Genomic DNA, 27426 nt, shown 5'->3' with positions numbered 1-27426 from the left:
GAATTATCTGCACAAGGTACTTGAGGTGAGGGAGACTACAAGAAGGAAACTCGGATAATATTAGGTCAGTATTTATTAGCTGATCCATTAGGAAACTATAGTTACCTTTCTCCATTCCTGTATTTTTATTTTCTTGGAGTTAATATTTACTTACTTAGTTTTGCATAAATACTACTTATCAACAATTCAACCCCACCCTCCCTGCAGGACAACTGCCTACACCCTCCACCATGCAGGTCCAAAAACTAGAGGTTTATTTTCTGGAGAGAGTAAGGTAAGAAGAGTCTCTGGACAAAGGACAATGAAATCACACGGAAAACGGGATTACTGAATGCTGAGACAACCCCTCCACCTGCTTCCCCTTTAGCCTGGTCTTCACCTCTCGGGCAGATGTGAAGAGTCTTCTGTAGAGAATATGCCCAGCCTGCGAGGAAAGACATCAAGATCAGGTATCACCACCAAATGATGCAGTCACAGAATAGCTACAGAGAAGCTCAACATGTGAACAGAGCTTCGTGTTCTTAGTTCTCCATTCTTAACAATGAGCTAATAACCTTGGGATATTAGATGCTGAGGAAAGCTTATAATGTGAAAGACAGAGAGCAGAATGAACAAACAGGTAAAAATCTACCTGGAATAATGAAACTATTCAGGGTGAAGAAAATAAAGTCATTAAAAGTCTCAGAGAAATAAGAGAATACTGTATTCATGAAACTAGAATAAGATCGCTATAGGAGAGGAACATCCAGGGGACACAAAAGACCTCTTAGAAAATAAAAATGCAAAAGCCGAAATAAAAAATTCAATAGAAATCATGGAAGATAAATTTTGGGAAATACCAAAACAAGTAGAAAAGCACAGAGGTAAAAAATAGAGAAAGAAATTAGAGGACCTGCTAGAGGACATCTAAGTAACAGGAGTTACAGGAAAAAGAACAGACAAAATGGAGGGGAGGAAACATTAATGAGATACTTAATATTTTCCAGAACCAAAAGCTATAAGTTGCTAGACTAAATGGGGCATGGAGTACCCAGTGAAATAGATTAAAATAGACTCATACCAAGACAAATCATCGTGAAATTTCAGAACACTAGAGACAAAGGAAAAAAACACACACATCAAGAATCAGGAATCAAATGCTTTTGAACTTTTCAATGATGACATCTAAAGATAGATGATGATGAAATGATGAATTTAAAAATGTCTCCACCCTAAAGTTTTTACCCTGCCAAACTACCAAGTGTGAGGATAGTTAAAAATAATTTTCAGACTTGCTTATAAGGTTTCATGAAACTAATCTACCACAGACACTTTTTCTTAGAAAGATAAAAAAAAAGACATGCTGCCCTCTGAGCATGAAACACAGGGGCAAAACAGAAAAAGGGAAAATATGAGATATAGGAACTAGAAGACCCAACCCAGGAGAAAGGCGAAGATGATTCTCAGGAAGATGGTGACAAGTGTGTATCAGGTATGGAGAATAATGAGTCCATGGTGGACTGGTCAGAAGGCTCCAGGACAGACATCTTCAAGAAAATGAAGTTGATAAATTTGAATAAACATATTGAAAGCTGATTTAGAAAACTAGCAGAGATTCTGGGGTTGAATTATTGATAAGTAGTATATATGGGAAAATAATTATTAACTCCAAGAAAATAAAAGAATGGAAAAAGGTAACTACAGTTTACTGATGGATCAGTTAACAAATACTGATCTAATTAAAATTACCAATATAATTATGTTGGAAGAATTGAGGGATCAGAAGTGTATATGACACCTATATATGGTAGAGTGGAGAAAGAGCTAAATCTTCATCTTCCACAATGGTTAAAACCAAAAAATCAAGAATCATCAAAATCAAAAATGCTATTTACCGATATGGAGCTAAGTGCCAAAAGAATCAGCTAAAAAGTTCAAAGTAGTAGCCTCTGGGCAGAAAGAAATAGAGAGAAGTGGGGAGCACTGTTGGTCTTTCATCTACACATGCTTAACAATTTTAATAAAATAATCTTTAAAAAGTACATAAAATACAAAAAATACATCTCCCATGGGTAAACAGTAACCAGTTTGCAGAAAAATCGAAGAAGTGTAACCATTTTTCTAGAGTTAAAAACAAACAGGACTTTTTGAAGGCAAAAGCCTGGGGAAGACCAAGTTGTCTTTGGATGATATGCTTCATTCAATTCTTCTTTGTATACATTATGACATGAAATATATTTTAGTAAAATATTCCACTAAAATATAACACATAAAATCAATATTTAAAAACCTATAAAGAATATTTTCAATTTTCAAAAGCTATGTATGTTCTCTACATTCATAGGTGAAAAGATTTAACTTAAAAGGAAACTTTTTAGTCAGTCTTATTTAATTCATCATAAAACTGCTTCTACTTAACTGCTATGTTTATCTAGTGTCAACTCAAATCATTTTCCTTAACTCACACACTACCAATTCCACTCTAACAAAGAACTCAGGCTCAAAAATTGATCTGTAGTCAAATATATTCAGATGATAGTATTATGTTCAACTACAATGACACAGATCTATGTAAAACTATTTTATAAGCCACTAGAATTAGCTATCGATTTGGAATATTTTATTCTTATCTCATTCAACACTCAGACTGTTGTTCACTTCTACTTATACCAGCCTTGAAAGCACTGAACAAAACATTACATAAAAGTACGTACAAGGCACTGCATTAAAAATAAGCACAAAAATATATTTTTGATGGTGAAAAAGAGGTGGGAAATATTCTCTTCTCCAAGGTACAATGCCTCTCACTCATTCCTGATGGGCAGGAATGCTCAGGTAAAAAGATGGGGGAACACACGCTCCCCACGCAGGGAGCCCTTGCACGCAATGTCAAAACACAGTCCAAATATCAGAAAACTTCGATTCTATGTGTCCAGATGAAGACCCTGCTTAGAATAGCCTTACTAACTATTTAACAAAGTTTTAGGAATTTAGCAAGTCCAAAGAGGTTTTACCTCAGTGAGAGCAGCAAATTACATCCTATCCAAAACAGAGATTATTTTAGGCTTTAACCTCACATTTCTTTATCTGGAAGATTTTCTGGTTGTAAGAAACTGAAGGAATATGTAACGTTCAAAGCGGTGAAACAGCACTCTAAACGGATGAAATGACAATTGAACATTGGTACTATTTTAATCTTTTTCTCACTGCAAATTTCCCTGTGGCAAGCATAAACACCAGACACAACCAGATATCCTCGGCAGCCCTTCACTTCTTTTTTTTTTTTTTTTTTTTAATTTATTTTATTTTTTCCCCCCAAAGCCCCAGCGGATAGTTGTATGTCGTAGCTGCACATCCTTCTAGTTGCTGTATGTGGGACTCGGCCCCAGGATGAACGGAGAAGCGGTGCCTCGATGTGCACCCGGGATCCGAACCCGGGCCGCCAGCATCGCAGCGCGTGCACTTAAACACCAAGCCACAGGGCCGGGCCGGCCCAGCCCTTCACTTCTAGCAGTTAAAGACTGAGTTGGATACCATGTTTTGAGAATACTGGTGACAAAATGAACTAAAAATACGGTAATTTGTCTCCTTCATAAATTTTTAAAAGGTTACATAAGATATTGTTTCAAATATTGCAGAATGTTTATAAGTCCTCTTCTATAATGATAGTTTTCTGCTTGAACAGAACTTCCTTCATGTGCTTCAGTTTGATAAAATGGCATTAATAGTGTAGATGGCATTCAGACTTGGTGAAAAGATTCACCCAGTGGCTTGGCTATAGCTTGCCTGCACTCATTTCAATACAGGTAGACCTAGACAAAATCATCAGGGAATCAAGTTTGTCTTCATCTCGCCTCACCTCTGATTTCCAGAGCTCTTTCCTCCATTTCGGTGCCTTCCTTCCTATTCTCCCAGGTTTTTCAATATGCTCAAACTTCCCTGGTTCTCCAAAAATCAGCAAGGTCCCAAATATTGCTGCACAATTCTATTACTTACCCCTTCCTGGGTTCTCTCATATTCCCTATTTGAAATATTTACTATACTAATTTGTCAGCAGACGATTTTGTCAGAAGGAAAAGGAAAAAACAGGCCATCATTTATAACAGTGAAATTCCCCTCCACTTGTAGAATCAAATATATCAGCACCAATCCTTACCTCTTTTCCTCAAATCAGAAAAAAAATATGCCCTCCTCCTCTAAAGGCTGCTGCCTGTGCAATCAAGTCCCTCCCACCCACTGTGAGACCACGATCCATGGATTATCCCCCTCCTATAACTCCAATATTTTTTCTTCATTTGGTACTTCCGCATTTATAAATGTGCTAACATGTTCCTCACCCTTCAGTAATAATTTTTATTTTTATTTATTTTTTTTTTGTGAGGAAGATCAGCCCTGAGCTAACATCCACGCTAATCCTCCTCTTTTTGCTGAGGAAGACCGGCTCTGAGCTAATATCTATTGCCAATCCTCCTCCTTCCCCCACCCCCCGCAAAGCCCCAGTAGATAGTTGTACGTCATAGTTGCACGTCCTTCTAGTTGCTGTATGTGGGACGCAGCCTCAGCATGGCCGGAGAAGTGGTGCGTCGGTGCGCGCCCGGGATCCGAACCCGGGCCGCCAGCAGCGGAGCGCGGGCACTTAATCGCTAAGCCACGGGGCCGCCCCGATAATAATTTTTAAAAACGCCTATTCTGAACCTCACTTTCCTTCCACCACACCAAGCTTCTCTAAAGAGCAGTTCACGCTGGGCATCATTTCTTCAGTTCTCCATGCTTCCCATTCAGCTACTGCTCTCCTCAAACTGATTTTATGAACCACCTGAGAAATCAATCACAGTCTGTCCTCACTGCTGCTGTTGGCGTCCCTCAGGTTTTCATTCTTTTTTTGAGCGATCTCATTCACTTTTAGGGCTTCAACTGGTTTCTATATGAATATGATTTCTAAATCTTAGTTACAGCACTCACCTTTCTCCAACTGCCTTCTTACTGTACCTCCCCTGGGAGTCCCAAAGATGGTGCCTTTAATTGATCATTTTCAAAACTGCTCACTTGCCCTAACCAAGCCTATTCCTCCTCCTATAGGTTCTAACTCTCATTATTATGACATCACTATCCACCCATCCTCCAAAGCTTAAAATCTCAGAATCATCTGATTTTTTCTTCTCCCTAACTTCCAGACATCTAATTCTCCTCCAAGTCCTTTCTTTCTGCTTCATAAAAGTTTCAAACTCATCTTTATCGCAATTTCCACTCCCCAACCTTTAGTTTAGAGTTATCTTCTCTTGCCTAGACCATTTTAAAAGTCTCTTAACTGGTCTACTAAATCCAATCTCCCGACCGTAGTCCCTGCTCCATACTACATTCAGAGGTATCCTGGTTAAAGTGCAGACCTCAGCCAGAGAAGAGCTAGATCTACCGAGATTCTTTTTTTTTTTTTGTGAGGAAGATCGGCCCTGAGCTAACATCTGCCAATCCTCCTCTTTTTTGCTGAGGAAGACTGGCCCTGGGCTAACATCCATGCCCATCTTCCTCCACTTTTCATGGGGCGCTGCCACAGCATGGCCTGACAAGCGGTGTGTCAGTGCACGCCCGGAATCCGAATCGGTGAACCCCGGGCCGCCACAGGGAAGCGCGCACACTTAACCACTTGCACCACCGGGCCAGCCCCTACAGAGATTCTTTTTTTCCAATTAATTTATTTATTTTCTTTGTGTGAGGAAGATCGGCCCTGAGCTAACATTTGCAATCCTCCTCTTTTTTTTCCTGCTGAGGAAGACTGGCCCTGGGCTAACATCCATGCCCATCTTCCTCTACTTCCTCTACTTTATATGGGACGCCGCCACAGCATGGCTTGACAAGTGGTGCGTCAGTGCGTGCCCAGGATCCGAACCGTCGAACCCCCAGCCGTCTCAGCGGAGTGCGCGCACTTAACCACTTGCGCCACTGGGCCGGTCCCCAGAGATTCTTTTTTAACAGCTCAAATAAGTAGTGCTATTCCCAATTTGCTCTCACAATGTAGTAGCCCTGCTTTGAATAGATTTTTATTGACCTAACCACTAATTAACAAAGCAGGCCAAAGCTTCAATAGTTTACTATAAGAAAATATGTAGTATTATAACTGAACCAGCATAACTGTCTGAAAGTGTTTTTACACAACTAATAAGTGCTAATAAAAATGAAATATGACTACAGGATCACTGCTAGATTGTATTAAATATGCAAATTTGAATTTTTTAGTATCTCAAAATTAGATTATTTTAGAACAATAAATGTCACTGATAGTTTCTTTTTCCAAAATTTACATTTATTTTATATATGCACTTACAAAAATACCTAGAATTCATAACAGATTCGGTGATAAACTGGCTCTTAAATTCAGCCATCACGGAAGTGACTGAAGAAAACTAATCTTAAGGAACTGACTCAAAATCTGACTCTCACCCCTCCCCTGCTATTATTTTACTCTAAGCCATCATCATTTCTTGCCCATTTACTGCACTAGTCACTCAACTGGTCCCCTACTTTCACTCTAGTTCTCAACAATATTCTCCAGAGTGGCTAGAGCCATCATTTTAAAACATAAAACAGATTTTGCTACTCTTCAGTTAAAACTGTCCAAAGGCTTCCCACTGCTCCTAGAAAAATATCCCAACTCTTGACCATGGCCTACAAGAGTTGTCATGATTTGGTGCCCTGCGTACACCTCTGAGTTCATCTTCTACAGCTCTCTCCCCCTTGTCTGCTTGTCTCCAGTCCCAGTGGCCTTCCTTGTGTTCTTCAAACATGCCCAGTTTATTTCCCATCTTTACCAGTTTCTCTTCTCTCCACTTGAAATGATCTTCCCCGATTTCCACACGCATATCCTTATTCTCTTCACTTTTGTCTCAGTATAAATGTCACCTCCCCAGAAGGTGAACCCAAACACCCAATCTAAGCTAGCTCCCCTCCCTCACGCACACCCTCATCACTCTCCCTCCTATGAGTTTCATTTTCATCATAGTATTTATCTGAAACTATCTTTGCTTATCGTCTGTCTCCCCTCACCAGAAACTCATCATTGTTCTATCTCCCCCAGCAGAGGACAGTGCCCTGACACGCAGTAGGCATTCAGATATTCATCAACCAATTAATAAATACATGCTAATGTCTCTCAAAGCTGTATGTCCTGAGCTTCAGACTCCTATTTCCTTGCCTAGTCTCTGCAAAGGTGTCCCATGGGTACCATAAACTCAACATGTCCAAAACATATTGCATTGCTTCCTGCATCTGGTCTGCCTCCAGCATTCCCTACCTCAATCAGCGACACCCAGGCATACCTGTTCAACCTCCCTTATTCTCTCTACCCAATCTGCCACCAGGACCTTTCAATTTGCTATCTTGCATATCGTTCAAATACATCCCTTTTTCTTTATCTCCACTGTCACTGCCTTAGTTCATATTCTCATCATCTCTCACCTTAACTTTTAAAACCTTCTATTTTCCTTACTTCATCCAACCCCAATACCACCATCAGAGTGAGCTTTCCAAAATACAAAATATAACCATGTTTCTCTCCTGGTTAAAATCATTCACTGGTGGATTCCCCATCACCTATAAAATCCAAATTCCTTAATATGGCATAAGGGTCTCACATCTCCCCCTTAACTGTTCAAACATCCTCTCTTGCTCCTCCTTAGAGAGGCTCTTTTAATTCCAGCCACACTGGGCCATTTGCTACTCCCTATATCCATTGCCTCATGCTGCTACGACTTCAAAGGAAGCCTTTCAAATGAAGCCTTTCCTGATCCATCCTAGCAGATTTAGAATATACAGCACTTATTGCATAGTACAGTTGATCCTCATTATTCATGGATTCTGTATTTGTGAATTTGCCTACTTGTTAAAATTTACATTTAACCCCAAAGTCAATACTCACAGTGCTTTTGTGGTCATTTGCAGACAGGCACAGAGAGCAAAAAACATGCCCAACGTGTCTGTGCCCCCAGTCTGGGGCCAGCAAGGCAACGCTCTGCCTTCTTCTTTCCGCTTTGACACTAAAAACAAGTATCCTTTTCATGGTCTATTTATTGTCATGTTTTTCACATTTTGTGCTTTTTTGTGGTGATTTCGCTGTCTAAAATTCCCCCAAGCACAGTGCTTAAGTCCTGTTTAGTGTTCCTGAGAATAAGAAGGCGGGCGATGAGCCTTAGGGAGAAAATATATGTTTGATGAGCTTCCTTCAGGCATGAGTTATAGTGCTGTTGGCCATTCAATGTTAATGAATCAAGAAAAATATATTAAGGTGTCTTTTTATATATATATATATAATATATATATAATAAATATATAACACACATAAAACAAGGTTATGTTTTATATGTATAAAACAGGTGTGTATAAAAAAAATAAATATATAATATATAAAAACACACATAAAACAAGGTTATGTATTCACTAGTTAATAAAAATGTGATCAGAGGCTGGCAGGAACCTAACCCCGTATTTCCTCTAGAAACAGTGGCTCAGTATTCGCTAATTCAGTGCTCCCAGAGAATTTATAGAACATAACTACCAGGAACAACGAATAACGAGAATTGACTGTATTTTCATTTACGTGTCTGTCTCCACCACAAAATTAGTGGGCTCTCTAAGGGCAGAAATGGCATCTTATTTATCTTTGAACTGTAATTCTTACTATTATGCGAAACACACTGCAGTTAATATTTACTGCATGTAATTTTAAAAATTGTGGATCTTCACTGTTGTAATGTGATTTGTCCTATATACTTAGATTCTATGGCAAGATTCCCATAATACTCCCAATCCCAGCGAGGCCTTGCTCAATTGCACAATTAATGGCCTGAACTTCATCCTCCATCCCTGCACTTTCACCTCTTTTATCATGTTCAAAGATCATGTTCTTTAAGTTCAAACTTAAAAATCACGGTTAGGGGCCAGCCCGGTGGCGTAGAGGCTAAGTTCGCATACTCCGCTTCAGCGGCCTGGGGGTCACAGGTTTGGATTCCGGCGCGCCCCGACATACCACTTATGAAAACCATGCTGTGGCGGCATCCCATATAAAGTAGAGGAAGATGGGCATGGATGTTAGCCCAGGGCCAGTCATCCTCAGCAAAAAGAGGAAGACTGGCAACAGACGTTAGCTCAGGGCTAATCTTCCTCCAAAAAAAAAAAAATCATAGTTAAATGAAAAGGCATTTACAGAGACTTACTTTTCAGCAGGTCAGTTAGCCCTAACTGGCTTAGATCTAAACACTATCAGAGAAGTTTCTAGACAAAATGGAAGAGTGAGCACAGATGCCTCCATTTCCTCCCTCCTGAGGTCCCACTGAAATGACAGGAAAGATATGTTTTAAAAAGAACAAAATGCCAACAACTCTGGAGCTGAGAGAGAAATGAAACAGAAAGAGATTAGCAAACCAGAAATTTGAGGACATTCTAGAAGTTAGAAAGCAGATGAATGAGGCTTATATGTCCAGCAAAAAGACAGACTTGATAATCTGAAAGTAATTCTCTCACTTACAAAATACCTAGAAATGCTAACTAAAATACCAAAAACATCCTCTCAAATACAAAAACAAGTCCCCAAGAAAACCCCATGGGCCAAGATGAAGAGGCTAACAACAAACTGGCAAGCAGGTGCTGAAGTCATGGCTGCTCTGGGGTGTTTACAGATTTCAGTACCTGGAAGTTCAGAGGCAGTAGTTTAGGCCTTGGTCTGTTCAAGATGGGGAATTGCAACTTAGACTCCTCCATATAAAGCTGCGACCTTACAGGACTAACCCCCACCTGTAAAAGAATGGCCTGGCAAAGATGTGCCTATGGGCCAAGGAAGACAACAAGGAAATTAGCCTGTCTCAGGTTGGACTCCACATTAGAGGGAAACTGTAGAATCTGCAACCACAGATTACTCTCAAGGATTCAGGGCTCCAATACACCTACGTAGTTCAGAAAACCCCAAGAAGAGAAATTACAAAGGTGCCAAAGAAAAGCCTTAGCAAATCTTCCCTGGAGGAATGTGCCCTCTAACTAGGCTGCACAGAATCCCTTGAATAAAACTTGGCCAAGCACGAGCTGAGCTCACAATTCAAAAGTCACAAAAAACACTCAAGGAAAAAAAAAGACTGGTAATTGAGAACACAAGAAAATAATGCTGTCATCAAGGAAAGCAGATAAGATTGAATAAACATTGTAATCTGAGACATTAGAGTAAGTACAATTCTTCCCAAGTGGATTTTCTCTGGGCCTCTCTTGAGAAGTACATGTGTGCTCAAATATTCTTCTTTTATAGTACAGTCAATAGTTAACTGTGTAAAGCTGAAAAAACAGACACGTTTTCTAAGACACATGGTATAACTTAAAAAATCACACTACCCTCACCCAGGGTAAGTACACTCCCTCCCCAAGGAGCATTCAGAAATGCGCAAGGGCATTTCTGATGCCCCAGCAGCTGTGTTAGAGAACAGGGGCACAAAACACTAAATAGCGTTCAGGACAATCGCACACAACAAAGTATGGTACTGCCAGAAACGCCAATTACGAAGTGAGAAACACTTTACTAATATAACTAAATCTGAAACTGTTATCAATGATTAACTTTATGAAGTCAGACTGGGAACAGAAAGGTTTAACTTTCATTGTACATTCATCCGTCTGTACTATTTTAACTGTTTACCATGTAATGTTAAGATTTTAAAAAATTCAATTAAAAATAAATTTACATAAATAAGCAATAGGAGGGAGGGCTGTCCTGCTCATTAGTCAACATAAATCCCTCCCTTCAGATAACCTGGGTTATTCAGAGCACCAAGCATGAAAGCACAGCATCTACTTTCCTAGACTCACAAAGAGTAGTCCCTTCAAACACTGAAATACTTCTTAGCTAAAATATCTCCAGAATTAAAACAGGCTTACTGATGCAGATTGTGTGCTCGTGTAGTGAGGGCCTGATAACTCTTCTGTGAGGCAGCAGCTGCCACACCAATGCTCTCACGGCTTACAGAAGACCAAGGAAGGAGTCAAGACTCAAAACAATAACCACACACGTTTGAAGTGGTGGGGTAGGATGGTCCTGTGCACAGTTCAAGAATACATCACTTAGTAAACTAACGAAAGCCTGTTCTTAACAACTGATCTATCAAGGAGCCAGGTCAGTTTTAGATCGCTGGAAGGCCAATTAATGAAACATTTGCACAGATAAAAAACGGAAGCTTAACATATAATTGATACGTAGTAGAAGTAGACTGAAAATATATTTAAAAAAATTTTATTTTATTTTATTTTTTTATTTTTTGTGAGGAAGACCAGCCCTGAGCTAACATCCATGCCAATCCTCCTCTTTTTTGCTGAGGAAGACTGGCCCTGGGCTAACATCTGTGCCCATCTTCCTCCACTTTATATGGGACACCGCCACAGCATGGCCTGACAAGTAGTGCGTCGGTGCGCGCCTGGGATCTGAACTGGCGAACCCCGGGCCGCCGCAGCGGAGTGCGCGCACTTAACCGCTTGTGCCACCGGGCCGGCCCCTGAAAATATTTACTAAAAAGAAAACCAACACTTACTCCAGAACTTTGCCTCCCAAACATAACAAATTCTCCACACACACACACACACAGACTTTGGATCCACCACATCCTGACTACCACAGAAGCATTTCCCTCTATACATTTGCTTTCCCTCCCTATTCCTTTACTGTACACAGAGTAGCTGTTATACACAGGCATCCTGCCCCTATATTTTAATAAAGGGCCAATGTGTTTAGATCAACATGAAATTGAGGTAGGCTAAGGAAAAAATAAGCTAGTTCTTTGAAAACATTCCCCTTTTGCCATTAGAGATATGTTCGTTCAGTTTTTACCTTTATATTCTAAGTTCTGAGTTATTTTGCTGTTTAATAATAACAATAAAACCAAACAAAAATCTTTGCATTCCTTGTTTTATTCTAGAATTTCAATGTTTTTCACTTATCATTATGAAACCACTATAAAATCTTTTTGTATGTAGTTGTTATATGTAGGACAATCTTTATCTATGTATGGATAAAATTATTCTAAAAGAAATAACTCCTAGATGGTTTTTCCTTTAAGTTAAGCATTTTATTTAAATAAACTTCTTGTATACAGAAAGATTAGAACAGTTTCACACACTGTCAGAAAAAAATTCTTACATAAAAAAATTAGAACAGATTCAAACACTATCAGAAAAAAACCAGGACTCAAGAACTAGCTCAACCCAGACCTGAGACTTGAAGCACATGGAAAGCCTTCTTGCAAAAGAAAGTACTTAAGAAATCACATCAAAAGGCCCTCAGAACTCAGAAATAGGGTGATCCCACAAGAACTGAATTTGTAAAAGGAAACATAAGATACATAAACATAGCAGAAAAAAGCCACCCTAAGAGAAGATGCGTAGAAGTATTTAAAAATATTTGTCCAATCAAAGTGTCTAAGATATACCCTTAGGATAAGAAGACAATAAAGAAAACAGTGACAATCAAGTGTATTGTAAGCTGTTGGAAGAAAGTGTGTTAACAGAAGGACAGTATCTGGTCAAGCCCAGAAAAAAAGAAAGAAGAAATTGACCCAGGTCTCAAAAATCGCCCAGGGGAGAGCTTGTCTACTCTATATTCCGGAGTCTCTCAATCTTGGCACTGCTGACATCTTGGGCCAGATGATTCCTTGCTATGGAGGGGGAGGGGGCTGTCCAATGAGCTGTTTAGTCGCATCCCTGGCCTCTACCCACTAGATGCTGGTAAGCACCCCCATCACCACCCCAGCTGTGACATCCAAAAATATCTTCAGATATTACCAAATGTCCTGGGAGGCAAAACTGCCCCCTTAAAGAATCACTGGTATACTCTAAATAATGCAAATAGATGCATCAAGCTAATATAGTTTGATGTTTCCAGCATCAAAATCACTCCACTTTTCTTGCTGACTTAGTAAATGTCTCATAATAATTTAGTTTTCTAGAGAAAGTGTGGTCATGGTTGCAAGAGGTATTTGCTATACAGTTCTTTGGTGAAATTAAAAAAAACTGTCAGAACTATAGCTATCACTGATGTATGACATATAGAAAAGGTGCTAAGAGAGTACATCCTAGGACTTCTCACCACAAGGAGAAAATTTTTTTCCTTTTTTCTTGTCTTTTTATTGTATCTATATGAGAAGACCGACATTAGCTGAACCTATTGTGGTAAGCATTTCACAATATATATAAATCAAACCATCATGCTGTACATCTTAAACTTATACAGTGATGTCAATTATTTCTCAATAAAACCGGAAAAAAATTTTTTTAATTGTCAGAGAGGAAGGCCCATGATCATACTTTATATGCTTTCTGATAATAAAAATCAAGTCACATACTTCTCCTATCTCCCCACAACTTCTAAGATTGTTTTAAGTACATGTCAGGCATTCAAATGCTTTTAAAATTTGTTTCAATATTCCTTGTTTAATATTCTTATCATCTTCCTTACTATCAGTATCTTGATTTTCTAAGTTTCTCTTTTTCCTGATTTTTACAGTTCCTCTGCTCCTCCCCCCAACAACACCCACTCATCCACCCAGCTCATCCATCATCATTACTGTAAATATCCTTCCTTTGAAAGTAATGGTATATCATGCAGGGATAAATGAAATTTGACTTACTAATTAATACCCAGGCAAGTGGTCTCAAAAGAACTCTTCTATCCTTTAATAATAATAAAAGGGGTCAAATGTAGTTGAGAATAACCTGCTTAAATCTAGAGAATATAATAAAACTTTTAGAATCAAAGTGTTAGAGCTAAAAAGGCTCTAGGACTCATCTCAATTAATTCAATCAAATGAGTACCAAGTCCCTCCCTACAGACAAGAATTTCTTTTCCTAAACTCTTTCAGAACTTACAGTCTACTGCACATGATAAAACATTATTTATATGCTAATTTGTGTTGTTTCCCAATTTGTTCAATAATAAATACTAAGCATTGCCTATGATCATGGGACAATGCTTAGCTGAGGGGATACAAAGACAGTCTTTTCCCTCAAACTATATAAAGTAATCCTTTTATTATGTGAAAGTCCAGTATGTACATACATAGATTTACTTTTGGTGAAAATATCTGTGTCAGTGTAACAAATTCTAGGTTGCTCTTTTTGGAGATATTTTGGGAAAGAGAGAACGGCAGGTTTGGAAGATAAAAGAGAAGGGAAATAAGGAGATGGCAGAGTAGGAGTAAGAGGTATTTGCAGTGCACTCTTAGAAGAGAGAGAAGGAGAGGCAAAACAAATTTCCAGCCTTCCATCTAGAATCACAGTCTGTCGGAAAGGAGATGAGAATGAGAAGGACAGACAGAGCCAAGTCAGTGTTCCATTATGTCATGTTCTGATGAGTGCTGGCATGAAATTATCATGGGTGGAAGAGAACTATAAATACCCACTGGGCTATAGCAAGCCGAGTGAGTTAAATAAAGGTTAGTAAAAGCTTATTTTTTATCTCAAACATCCAAGTTATGCTGTCTCTAGAACAACAGCTGGAATCAGAAGTTGGAGTTAGTAACTTCTAAGTGAAAATAAGACAGGCTCTGAATAAGACACCCTAAAAAATGCTTCTTATGCTTCATGAGCACTTCCCCTCCCCCAGACTGGAAATCCTGAAAAGTTTCTTTCAAGCAACTAGTGGTAAATGGAAACTGATTGTATAGCACCTGGTATTTCCAAATTGAATTACATAAAATACTGTTGATAATCTATTTGATATATTTTATTTCATGTTTTAATTGGGTGAACATTAAAAGTTTATAAAGATATTTATGGGTTCATTCATTCACAATCTCAGACTCAACCTTATTTCTCCCATAACATCTTAAACTCCTTCAGGAAAATTTTCTCTACCTTGGGGTTTTCAAGAACCTAATGCTAAGGAAGGAGAGGTCATACTGTGACAGCTTTGCCTATTTGCCTCACAAGGTGTTCCAACTTTCTTAAAAACGTGGTTTAAATTTTTTTCACTTATCCCCTATTCCAAAAGATTACTAGTTTAAAAAAGAAAATGAAAAATACCTGAATTAATTCATATAAAAATATTCATGACCATCATTTAATTTCTAAAACAAGCAACTTCAATGAATTAAACTTCTTTAACTCAGTTACTCAAGTTCCTTATACCAAAGTCTCAGGTAGAAGGATATTTAATAGATGAATAAAAAGGCAAATATTTTTATTTATGTTAAATTTTCCATAAAACATTTTATTATATGTATATGGACATACATAGTCTAGATAAAATTAAAAGACAAATCAACTTGAAGACAGTCACATTCATTCAAAATACTCAAGAATTCCTGCTATATGATAATGGACCATTATGAACATATTATAAGTATGGTCATTTTCTTCATTCAAAACAAAATGTTGCATTATCAAACCCTGCTTACTTCTGTAGACTTTTAGGGGGAAATCATGAGGAAAAATCAGGATCGTGTGAATTTTATAAAATCTTTAGATTATGTTGGAAGGAATCTGAGGTCACATAGTCATCTTTCCACCCAATACTTAATTTGCCTTTATAAACACACTGAAATGTCAGGTAAAAATAATACTTGCCAACTTTAGTCAACTCATAATTTATTGGACTACTTAAAAAGCAAAGTTCTTTTAAAAAATATTTTCTAAACAAGACATAGTTATTACACTGGAGAGAAAAAAAAGCAAAGTAATAAACCAAGCAAAGGCATCTGAAAACATGTTTACTCAACAAATATTATCCATTGTACACGGAACACTGTACCAGATGGTAACAGAAGGAAAGGATACTGACATTTACTAACATTTAACACGTACCAGACTCTGTGCTAGACACTTAATATACATATTATCCAATAAAAACGTTACACCAACCTTACAAAGTAAACATTATCATCCCTATTTTAGAGATGAGATATACTGAATTCAGTGGGGACCCCAGATGCATCTGCCAGCAAGCTTACTGTTTGTACCGAATAAAGCTGTGTGTCCCGAACAAAATAAAAGAGCTGAGAGTTAGAAAAACTGGGATTCCAACCCATGTCTCTTACTCTCCTGCCATGCTGAGTAAGAAAATAATAAAATAAAGTACCTACTTTCAAGGAATTGTATGACTTACTATAAAAGAAGCAGTGAAAATGTTTTGCTACTAAGCAAAACCCTAAATAATGTTTATTATAGTTAATGAAAAGCCAATGCTTCCTTTAGTAGAAAAGTAATTCAAGCATTAAGCTGGTAATTGCAATAAAATATTTATGGTAATATCCTACAGATAATTTATAAACTCTGTCATTAGAGTATTAAAACAAAATTTTCTAAAATATCCCAAAATTTGGAAGCAACTGTGACATTAGCTCTCACTAGATCACCAGATTAGAAGCTATTCAAATGAGTGGCAACTGTGAGTAGTATTCCCAATATCTTAGAGAGCCACTGTTTTTGTACAAAAAAGGATTTCTTCTTCTTTATATGTCTATACATACTATATTGTATTTGATAAGAGACCATGGGAGGTCTATTGTTCTTTATATGAAAACCATGTGAACACTTTGGAAAGACTCAAAGAAAGCAAGTGACAAAACAGGAAAACAAAGAGCCAAACTGCTGTATAATCAAGCATGAGCAAGACAACTATAAACAACTGAGAAGTCATAAAAAACTAGATCCTACACTCAGATTCCTTCAGAAACCATTGAGCTCTTGCTCCAAAGCTAGGAACCGGTGATAACACACTAGTTTAGATAAGAATGGTGACCCAGAGCTCCAGGCAAAAGATACATACTCAAAGAAAAGACCGACACATGAATGTCTATTTATATTTTTTAAGTAAAAATACATTTTTTAAGGTATGTGTGAATCATTTTTTATGGCTCCTCATCTAAATCAACTTTCAATCAACCAAAAACTACCAGCAGTCATCATCAAATCAAATTAGAGGATTTTACTCACGGTGTGTGCTGATATAGGCATACAATTTTTTTCACGAATGATACACAAGAAGCTACTGGCAATAGTCACCTCTAGAACAGTGTTTCTCAACATCAGCACTACGACATTTTGGGCTAGATAATTCTTGGTTGTGGGGGTCCGTCCTGTCCGTTGTTTGTAGCATCCTTGGACTCTTATCTGATAGATGCTAATAGCAATCCTATGACAGCCAATGTCCCTGAGGGAGTGAGGGGAGGGCAGCAAAACTGTGCCTGGCTAAGAAACACTGAATTAGAAAGAGAGGGACAAGGATGTGGCAAAAAAAGTTTTACCAGCTCTCCTTTTCTGGACCATTTGGACTATCATGCTGGTAGGCTGAATACTGGTCCCCCAAAAGATATCCATGTCTTAGTCCCTGGAACCTGTGAACACTGCCTTATTTGGAAAAAGGGTCTTTGCAGACATGATTAAGTTAAGGATCTCGTGATGGGGAGATTATCCTAGATATGAGGTGGGCCCTAAATGCCATAATATGTGTGCTTATAAGAGAGAGGCAGAGGGAAATATTTCTCTCTCTCTCTCTCTCTCTCTCTCTCTCTCTCACACACACACACACACACGAAGGCAATGAGAAGAACAGAGTTGAGAGATTTGAAACCTTGGCCTTGAAGATTGGAGTAATGCAACCACAAGCTAAGGAATGCTGGCAGCCACCACAAACTGTGGAAGAGGCAAGGAAGAGGTTCTCCTCTTGAGTCTTTGGAGGGAGCATGGCCCTGCTGACACCTTGATTTGGCCTCAACGATACTGATTTCAGATGTCTGGCCTCCAGAATTGTGAGAGAATCAATTTCTGTTGTTTTAAGCCACCAAGTTTGTGGCAATTTGTTACAGCAGCCACAGGAAACCAAAACAATCATGTAAGGGTTTTATTTTGATTTAAAAAGTTGTTGGTGAGCAAATGAGATAAGGAAACATAGTAAGCATTCAATAATACTGTTGATGTCACTATCAACACTAAGCCAACTATGACTAAGCTCTAAGCTCTTGATAGTGCGAGTTAAAAACAAGGACATTCCAACAGTAAAAACCAGGCATATATGTGCAAGGCTAATATGAGTGAAAACACATGAATCAGCCACTGATATGATGCGTACTTGCCAGTTATGTAAGTGTTGTTATAATTTGTCCTGTACTGAAAAGATAAATTGTGGATGAGGCCAGCCAATGAGAGCTTCTTGGGGGAAGCAAGCTCGAACATTTATTAGTAGAGAAGAAACAAGGCAGCAAAGAAGGGAAGAGTGTGAAAGTGAGCAAAGCAATGGAAATCAATTAGATGCTTGTAGAGGTATCAATACGGCTAAAGTAGAGACCACGGTGAGACAGACCAAGTTCTAGGGTTCGAGTTACCTAAATCGTATAGGACCCTGAAAGCTATGCTGACTAATAGATTTGGTTATAATTTATAGGATGTATTGTTTTACAAATATTAGCCCTTGGGGACTTTAAAAATATAAACATGCTCTGGCCCCACACCAGACCTACTAATTTAGAGTTTTCCGGTGTAAGATAAGTCTAAAGGATTCTGATGCCCACTTAGGTGGTACCCCTGTACCAGAGTCAATTCATGGTAAAAATGACCTACAGAATAAAAATATCATAAACTATAAATTATTTCCTCAAAGTATGCATTCAACTAAATCAGCTTAGCATTATCCTAGGTTAAAACTCCTCCCAAGATGTAGCCCCTCTGGGTTCTACCACAGACTTGCTCTAAATGAATCCCTCACTCTTCACTTTTCCTTTCTTAAGCAGATGGCCCTTGATTGGCTCAGAGTCATTTTCCTCACACTTGCTCAAAAATTTTTCTAGAAAAGTTCCATGTATCTTCAGCTGCCCTCCCCCACCTTTTCAGAACATTTACCTAACCCAACTAAGATCTTACAATGTTTACAGAACAAAGGAACCATGTAAAAGTAAAGTTCCATTAACATATCATATAATAAACAATTTATAAAACTGCTCTACTGACCATTTACTGTAATAAAATCCTAAATACATTTATCATGTGAAATTCTAAATCACTTTTTATGAAAGAGTTCCAAAAGCATAAAATTATGAACTGGCTCTATAAAAAGCTAATAAGCTAAGCTGGTTCACTTCAATCTTTACTTAAGTGCTACTAAGTAGTCAACCAAGTGCTAGGCTCTGAAAGATACAAAGTATATGGAAATCTCAGTGATTTAGAAACAAACTTCACCAGTACTAGAGTAGAAGACCATGTGATCTGGGAAGGGGAACTAAATATAACCCTAAAAGAGATGTCCTTTGGGTAAGGTGGGGGGTGGGGGACTGACACAGAAGGACAGACGGATGACGGATCTTGCTGGCTTTACCCTAGCCTGGGTTTGTTTCATGACTAAAGCCAAAAAGAAAGCAACACAAGTTAGTGTCCAGATAGATAAGTTGTACCTTAGCTCTTTCCTCTCCCACCAACAATGACATCAATTTATACATATTCCTAGGTATTTCTATCTACCTTAGTACTCTTCAGAAATTCCAATCACATCTAATTCTATTGAAATATATTTCTACCAGCAATGTGAGAGAGCACCTGCTGGTCTCCATCCTCTTCAAAAGCACTATCAAACATTTTTTTTTGTTTTGTTTTTTTGGTGAGGAGGACTAGCCCTGAGCTAACATCTAATGCCAATCCTCCCCTTTTTTCTTGAGGAAGATTGGCCCTGGGCTAGCATCTGTGCTCATCCTCCTCTACTTTATATGGGACGCCGCCACAGCATGGCTTAGCAAGTGGTGTGTCAGTGCGTGCCTGGGATCCGAACCTGCGAACCCAGGGCCGCCGCAGCAGAGCACACGCACTTAACCACTGCGCCACCGGGCTGGCCCCTATCAAACTTTTTTGATCTGTCAATCTAATAGATGAAAATGGGATCTCAGCTTTAATTTATGATACTTATATCATAAAGCTTATGTATATAATAAATGATATCATAAATATAGTATATCATAAATGAAGTTTAATATCTTTATCTATGCTTAACAACCATTTGGATTTCCTTTTCTGTGAACTATCTATTCACGATCTTTGCCCACTTCATGGTTGGTCCTTTTCTTATTAATTTGCAGGTACGCTTTATATATTTAGGAAGTTAGCCTTTTGTCTGTAATATAAGTCGCAAATATTTTTCTCAGTTCTTGTATTATCACCATGCTATTTTTATTGATTGTTTCTTTCCTTCATGTATATATTTCATCGTCCTCAACCAAACTATAAATTCCTTCCACGAAAGAAAGGATATTTCTTTTGTATATCCCCAGAAGAGTGCTTTTCAAATCTTTCAATGTCATATACTAGCAAAATTTAAAAGAGGGGAAACCAGCCTTTTGGGGGTGGTCAACATTAATGTGAACATTAATTATCCCTGGGGCATCTACATGGGTTGTCTCTCCAATCCCATTGCACATGGGTACAGCAAGTACAACCAAGTTCTAATAATACACACAGTTTGTTGAACAGGGGAGGGATGGGTGCTAGATGAACCTGTTTCCTGTTATCTGGGCTGGTACTGGGAAAACTTAGGAGCTGCTGGTGGCCACATTGTCCACTAAGAGGACTAGGAATTGGTCCTCTGCAGCAAGAGAAGAGATGAAACAAATGCACAGTGAGGAATAAAGAGAAGAGATGAAGTGCACCGTGCTGGCACTGGAGTCTCTGAGGCCCAACCTTTGGATTCCATCAGACACTCCCTGCATCTTCACAATAAATCTCACCTCTTGCTTATACCAGCTAGATGGATTTCTATTACAGCCAAAAATGGCCTGCTTATTACAATTACTGTCTACCCATATCATTTCACACAGGGACATTTTAACACCAAAACCTCAGGAAGAACAGAACCTCAGGTTTTTAAAAAAGGAATATTTATTTAATGACAGCTGTGTGCCAGGAACAGGTCTAAATCCTTGAAACAGTGTTAAACAAGAGAGACAAAATCACTGTTCTCACGGGGCTTACAATCTAGTGAGATTATACAGATGATAAAATAATATAAAAATACAATTTCAGATACTGATAAGTGGTTTGTAGAAATTTTTTTTTAAAAAAAAGGCAATGAGATAGAGGGAAATGAGGATAGTATCATTCCAAAAGGGTAGTTAGATGATACTGCTTGTCTGAGAAGGTAATATTTGAACTGAAACCTAAAATGATGAAAAGGAGTCACTCGTAATGTTTTAGGAAGAGAATTCCAGGCAGAGGGAATAGTCCTAAGTCAGGAACAAGCCATGACATTTCTGAAGGACAAAAAGAAAAGCAGTGTAGATGGAATACAGCAAACAGGGAGATCAGGGAAATGTTCGAGTAGTGATAAAGGGGTAACAGATCTAAGACGAAAAGACGTAAGTTGGTGAAGTAAGTAGAGATCATATCATGTATGGGAACTAGTAGGCAGTGGGAAGGATCTGAAAATAACTTGAGCTTTATGAAAAACTCCATATATTATCTTTAATTCTCATTCTGCCTTGCAACAGTGATAACTTTGACAGCCTTTTAGAAATTACCATCCCCAAGTATCTGACACAACCCTGACGCTAGCTAGGAATGGACATTTCCTAAGCAGAAAATATCTCTTCTGGTATACTATGAATATTAAAAAAAAAAAAAAGTAAAGTCATCGTAATGGAAAGAAGAATCTAGGATGCTAAGATGATGGAAACTATTCCAAATTCTACCCTGTTTATTATACTGTGAGTGAATCTACTATGATCAAGACTGTACAAAGGTCTTAGTTAAGGAAGAACATAAAAACTTAAGTTCTTTCTAAGCTACTGTAAATGTAACATCCTCTGTTTTACTGAGTTTCACTATGATTGAATTGGACATTAACAAGGTTAAATACTGTGAGAAGAGAAACAGTGGAAACCAGATTTCTGACTTTATTGTACCTGCTAAGAACAGCCACAGCTTAATGGCCAAGAAAGTTGTGAGTTTTAATCTTATCTCTATTACTGTGATAAAGGAAGAACTTCCTCTATGTGGTGAAATCTGGATGCTTCAATATCTCCTCCTCCGAAAAGCTTATTAAAATAGGAGACCAATCTATTTAAAGAGTTTTAGACATAGCACACCTCACGGAAGAGTGATGTTCTCTCCCAATCTTTCGACAATATCTGTGTACACTAAGCAACTAATTAAACCTACATTGCTTCTAAGATTAATGTCAGTAAAGTCAGATCTCTGAAAGCTCTAATGTATTCATGGATCTCACCTTTCACGATGTTAGATATTTAGTTAGCCCATTTAACAGCAGACCAAAAAGTAGACTGTTAATAACACAACCTATAAAGAGAGGTACTTTGTGAGTGTGGTGTGAGCTCAAGAAACAAAAGTCATTAGACACCTTAATCAAGACTTGATTCTGAGTACATCCTTCTCAACACATTTCCAGCAGTTTGGCAAAGTGCCAGGGATGATTAGCAGCTGGAGTATGTGAAGGAGGGATATGGTTAAACTAAAATGTAAAGTCTCCCCCCAGTGGTCACACACAAATAACAGCATGACGGGAAATCACTGCAGCTTCTGTGAGACTGACCAAAAATACTGTAAGCAGAACCTAGTCCCCTCAACGAAGAAATAAAATCTTGACTTCAATACTAGCACCATATCATTGTGCTTATCTGTTCTTACGACGTTCCTAAACGCGAAGACTATTTTTGGAAGGAAAGAACCTACAGGCAAAACAAAACTAGCATAAATTTTTCTCAGTAAAATTTTTAAGGAATAACTTAACAATATCCTCAAACAGCCCAGTATTTGCTTAATCTAATTGGCAGGTTCATTCTTCCTGAAATAAATACAGGGACCCCCCCTTGCAAATTAACTACGTTTACCTGAAGTAGAGTTCTGACACAAATCTAGTCACTTACCAAATGAATCACCTTGGAAAAGAAAATTATTAGTGTTATATACCTAATGTCTAATTTGCAAAATACTCTTTTTCAAAAACCACCTAAAACTAGGTAATTTATAACACAGTAAGTGATGTCAAAGGTACAAATGGGTCCTCTTGCCTCTTTCGATATTTATTTCCTTAGTGTTTTTTTTTTTGTTTTTTTTGTTTTTTTTTTTTTTCCTGTTTTAATTTTTTGTTTATTGCAGTAACATTGGTTTATAACATTGGATAAATTTCAGGTGTACATCATTGTACTTCTATTTCTGCATAGATTACATCATGTTCACCACCACCTTAGTGTTTTTGTAATTTCACAGCCTTTGGCTAGCACTAACCCTGTATTATTTGCAACTCTCAGCAATAATTTGCTGATATTACTACTTTTAACAAAGCTTGGATGTCAAAAATGTGAAAGGCATTTAATTAAAACATCTGTTGTCTTCTGCTAACCATCCATTATTAAACGGTAAAGTATATAAAGAGATGGTAAGTAAACAAACAACTTCGATTTAAAAACAGCTTTTTAAAAGGTAACATATACAGTCTCACGATTCTGATTTTCTTGGTTATCCCAAGCAAAAAGAGGGAAAGGAACGAGAGAAGTAGGCTGTGTATTCTTCTGGAACAATTTCAGCCTGAAATGAGACTCAGAAAAAAAGCAAACTGCTCCCTCAAATGTTTAAGAAAAATATGATTCATTTAAAAAAATCCAACAGTTGGCCTAGAGAACAGCAAAAAACGATCTTGTCTTATATAGAGCTACCAGACTTGCTTAAGCATCTTAATTTTCCAGTGTTTATTTAATCTAGAATGTAAAATAATTCATTTTGAAATTCCAGATGGAAAAAGAATTGAGTGGCACCAATTAAAAAAGCACACACACACCCCCCTGAATGTTTTTCCATAAAGATATTTAGTGTGCAATCTCTATAGGATAAAACAGAGGAATTAAAAGTCTTACCTTCTGTATATTATGTAACCCCAGTCTAAAATTAAAAAAACATGGACCTTAAAAAGTAACAACACATTGTGCAAACATATGTTTAAACATGTATTTAAATACACGTTAGATTTAAGAAACAAATGACCTCAAAATGACACAACCTACAAAAGTTCTTTGTTTACTGTACCTAAGGCCTCAGAAGACATGATTATAATCAGGCCTGATACCTTATCATAATTGCACAGTAGATGCCTAAAATAAGCAATATTACGTGAGGTCCGTTATACCTATGCACCCAACTATCTCCGCATTGATAACACTGTGTTACCTCGCCTAATATATTCGACACACATAAGTTTCCCAACGACCATTTGAAAGATTTAACTGGAAGAAATGGCTGCTAAATCATACTCCAATTGAAGAGCATTTTAACGCACCTCAAATGTTCCGAGCTATACTACAAGACCACCAATTCAGGAAGCATAAAGTAAAATTCCAACAAGCCCCAAAGGCGTAGGAAAGAGTAAAACGTGGCTAGCTAGACCTTAACAGGCTGTTTATAAGTAATGCGGAGAATTTTCTGAGCTTCCCCATCAGCCTTCAATTCCTTTCCTCGCCTGCCGCCAATCCCCCTTACACAAATACATGCCCCTGCTGATGGAAGTTTAATGGATGTAATCTCGAGCTGTAATCCCAGGAGGTGGTGAGATTGAGATTAAACTCCCAATAAAGTGTTAAAAAGTCCTTCTGCAAAAAATACCCACCAACCAATCCACATCCTGTCATCATACCGACCATATGATCTCTCAATCGACTCTCCCCTGGCCCTCCACCCCGCCAGAAAGAAAAAGGCCCCAGCACCTTTCTGGTTCCAGATAAATGTACCCAGGATCGGCAAGCACTGCCTCAGGAGCGAACGCCTCCGGAGCAGCGTGTGCTCGGCCCACAAGCACTCTGGCCAAACAACTGGAGTCTCGTGCCTGGGAAGTAGCAGCAGTAGTTGCAAAAAGCCTCTTCCTCCAAGAACTCGGAGCTCGGGAGCAAGCCAGAAGCTGGCGGCATCGCCCCCTCTCGGGACTGACCCCGAAGGTGTCAGCCACAGCAACGACCATCCCCGGCGCGGCTCTCCATTCATGCTTTAACACCACTCCCGCCGCATAGGGTGTCCGCGCCGGCGCACCGCGCCCGGAGGGGGCCCCGCGCGCCCCCAGCCCCAGCCCTGTCCCAGCCGGGGCCGCGCCGGGGAGCGCGTGGGGAGCGCGGGGCGCGGCGCGGCGGCCAGCAGCATGGGCCAGACACGTTGCCGCGCTCCGGCCCGCCCGCCTGCAGCTCGGGAGCCAGGCACCCGGGAAAGCGCGTCCCTTCCGCGCGGGCCGGGCCGGGCCGGGCCAGGCGCGCCGAGCAGCCCTCCCCACCCGCGCCGCCTCCGCCACCCCGGCCCCCCGCCCGCCGGAGCCCAGGTGCCGAGGGGGCGGGGCGGGCCGGGGTCCCCGCGTGGCGCGCGGCGACGAGCAACAGGGCGTCCTCCGGCCGGCCCCGGCGTGCGGCGAGACCGTTACCCGAGCGGCGTGGGGGCCCCGGGAACTCACCGGCTCGCACCTCGGTCGCCTCCGCCGCTCTCCTACGCCCGCCGCTGCTGCTCTCGCTCAGCCGCAGGCGCCGCCGAGCAGCCCCATTTACAAACTCGGGGCTCGTAGTTGGGAACTGGAAATGCGGCTCTCGCTCCCCTCCGCCTCTCTCCCCCTCCGCCCACTCCCTTGCTCCCCACTCCGCCCGGCTCCGGTCGCCGGCGCCGCCACCGCCGCCGCCGCCGCCACCACCGCGCGCGCGGCCAGCCTCCCTTCGGCCGCCCTCCTCCTCTTCTTCCCCCTCCTCCTCCTCCCACCGCCGCTGCCGCCGGGGCGCGCTCCCGCCCGGCCTTGCGCGTGCGCCGGACGCCGGGGAGCGCGCGCTCGGGCGCGAGGAGGCGCCACCGCCTCCGGGAAGCCGGGCCCCGCCCCTCTGGCCGCGGCGCGGCAGCCAGGTGGAGCCCCCTCCGAGCGCCCGCAGACGGCGCCCGCGGCGCCCGGGCCTGAGCCTGCGCCGGGCGGCCTCTCCCAGGGCTCCCCGGTCCTGGCCCCGCGCCGCGCCCGCGAGCGGTCTGTCAGACCTGGTCCGCGCTGGGTCTTCCAGGCCGAAATTGCCGCTGTCATTCGGCATTTACTGATGGGCAAGACACTCTACGGGGCATAAAAGAAACTCCTCTCTGCCCTTTCCACGAGTTTACATTCAAAGAACCCAGTCATAGGGCACAAAGGATAAGTAGACCTCGAAGAAAAGCCTCTGGAAAATCTCTTCCCTCCCCCTTCACCCACTCCCCTGGTGTATTTGGCAGGTTCTACAGCGCTGACTGTGTCCTTCATGAATTTTCTCCCACAGGCCCACGGAGAGTGTGATTCACACCCGAGGAAATGGACGGACACTAGCTCTTTTCATAGCATCGAGGACTCCCAGAGCCGGCTTTGCCGGACACTCCCAGGACACCAGTTGTTCAGCTTCTCCCAAACATCTGGCTTTCCCAGACCTCGGAAGGAGGGACTACGCCGTCATTTCCACCTTGACTCTGCGTAGAGTATGGTGAACTGTGATGAGTGTCCGGATGTGCAGATGACACATTTTGACAGGAGCACAGGTTTAATTTTTAAGTTGAAAGGAACTGAGCTATGCAGTGCAGCACAGGCTCTGGCTAGAAAAACACAGCAAGGCAATCAGAGAACTTCCGATTCCCCTAACACCTACCTAATCCCAAAAGATCTGTGTGAACCCTCAGAGCTGTGATGGGGGCTTTTGGAACAGCTGCTGTGTTCTTCCAAAATTTGAAGAAACTCTGAAGGTGTTATTTAAATTTTACAAAACATTTATTGCAGTCCTTCAAACCATGAATGTAGAGAGTGCAAGTAAAACTTGACATGGGAGGAACATCCCATGGGGAGCCTCCTCTATGCAGCCTTTCCTGGCTTCTCTTGGGCATATGCACAGCCCTGCACAAAGCAGGCATTTGCTAAATGCTTGCAGAATGAGTGAGTGTGTCATGGCCCTTTGGATTCAGAAATGGAGATTCAAGCTGCACTGTCCCCCCTCTTTGTGAGTGTGGTTAGCATGGGAGAGCGAGAGAATACTATGGATGAGGTGTGTTAAGAAGGCCCAGCCTCCGAAAAAGGGGTTTTCCTCCTTAGCCTCAACCAAGCATCAAAAATTAATTTACTTTTCCATTAGGATCATTACTTTTGCAAACCAACATGCAAGAGGAGTGTGTAAAGTATTAATTTAGAACTTTCTTTCCTGGAACAGCAAACCTGAGGGAGGGAAATGGGAAGCATTTAGGGAGACCTGAGTGTACGAAGGGGTACAGAGTAACTTTGGGCACATGTTGCGCCCCCCTCTCTGCAGTAAGGCTGGGAGGATGAAATGGAATAGAGCAGGCCGTGTGCCCAGAGTGAGGCAGGGCGGAGGCAGAATGGAAGAATGAGGTTTCTCTTCTCAGACAATCAGCAGACCTTTCAGGTATGCTTTTTCCTCCTTCTGGCTTCCCAGGCCCGTTTACTTCCCACAGGATACCCAGTGG

General features: G+C 40.4%; 1 protein-coding gene across 5 annotated transcripts in view; it reads right to left on the bottom strand.

Annotated features, from left to right (window-relative positions):
* Window positions 1-25558, bottom strand: part of PALS2 (protein associated with LIN7 2, MAGUK p55 family member) — a 105395-nt gene extending 79837 nt beyond the window's left edge. The window contains exon 1 of one of the 5 annotated variants that reach the window (XM_087429011.1): window positions 25412-25558. The gene's annotated coding sequence lies outside the window, so the exon portion shown is untranslated. Of the gene's footprint in view, window positions 1-24683; window positions 24944-25411 lie in introns of those variants that run through there. The other 4 variants (XM_087429014.1, XM_087429020.1, XM_087429002.1 and 1 more) reach the window with 4 other exon arrangements.
* Between the last annotated feature and the right edge of the window lie 1868 nt (window positions 25559-27426).

This window comes from Ceratotherium simum, chromosome 1 (genome assembly GCF_057802395.1).
Source record: "Ceratotherium simum simum isolate JZ-2026a chromosome 1, ASM5780239v1, whole genome shotgun sequence".
Lineage (NCBI taxonomy): Eukaryota > Metazoa > Chordata > Mammalia > Perissodactyla > Rhinocerotidae > Ceratotherium > Ceratotherium simum.
This window is presented reverse-complemented; position numbering and strand designations above follow the sequence as displayed.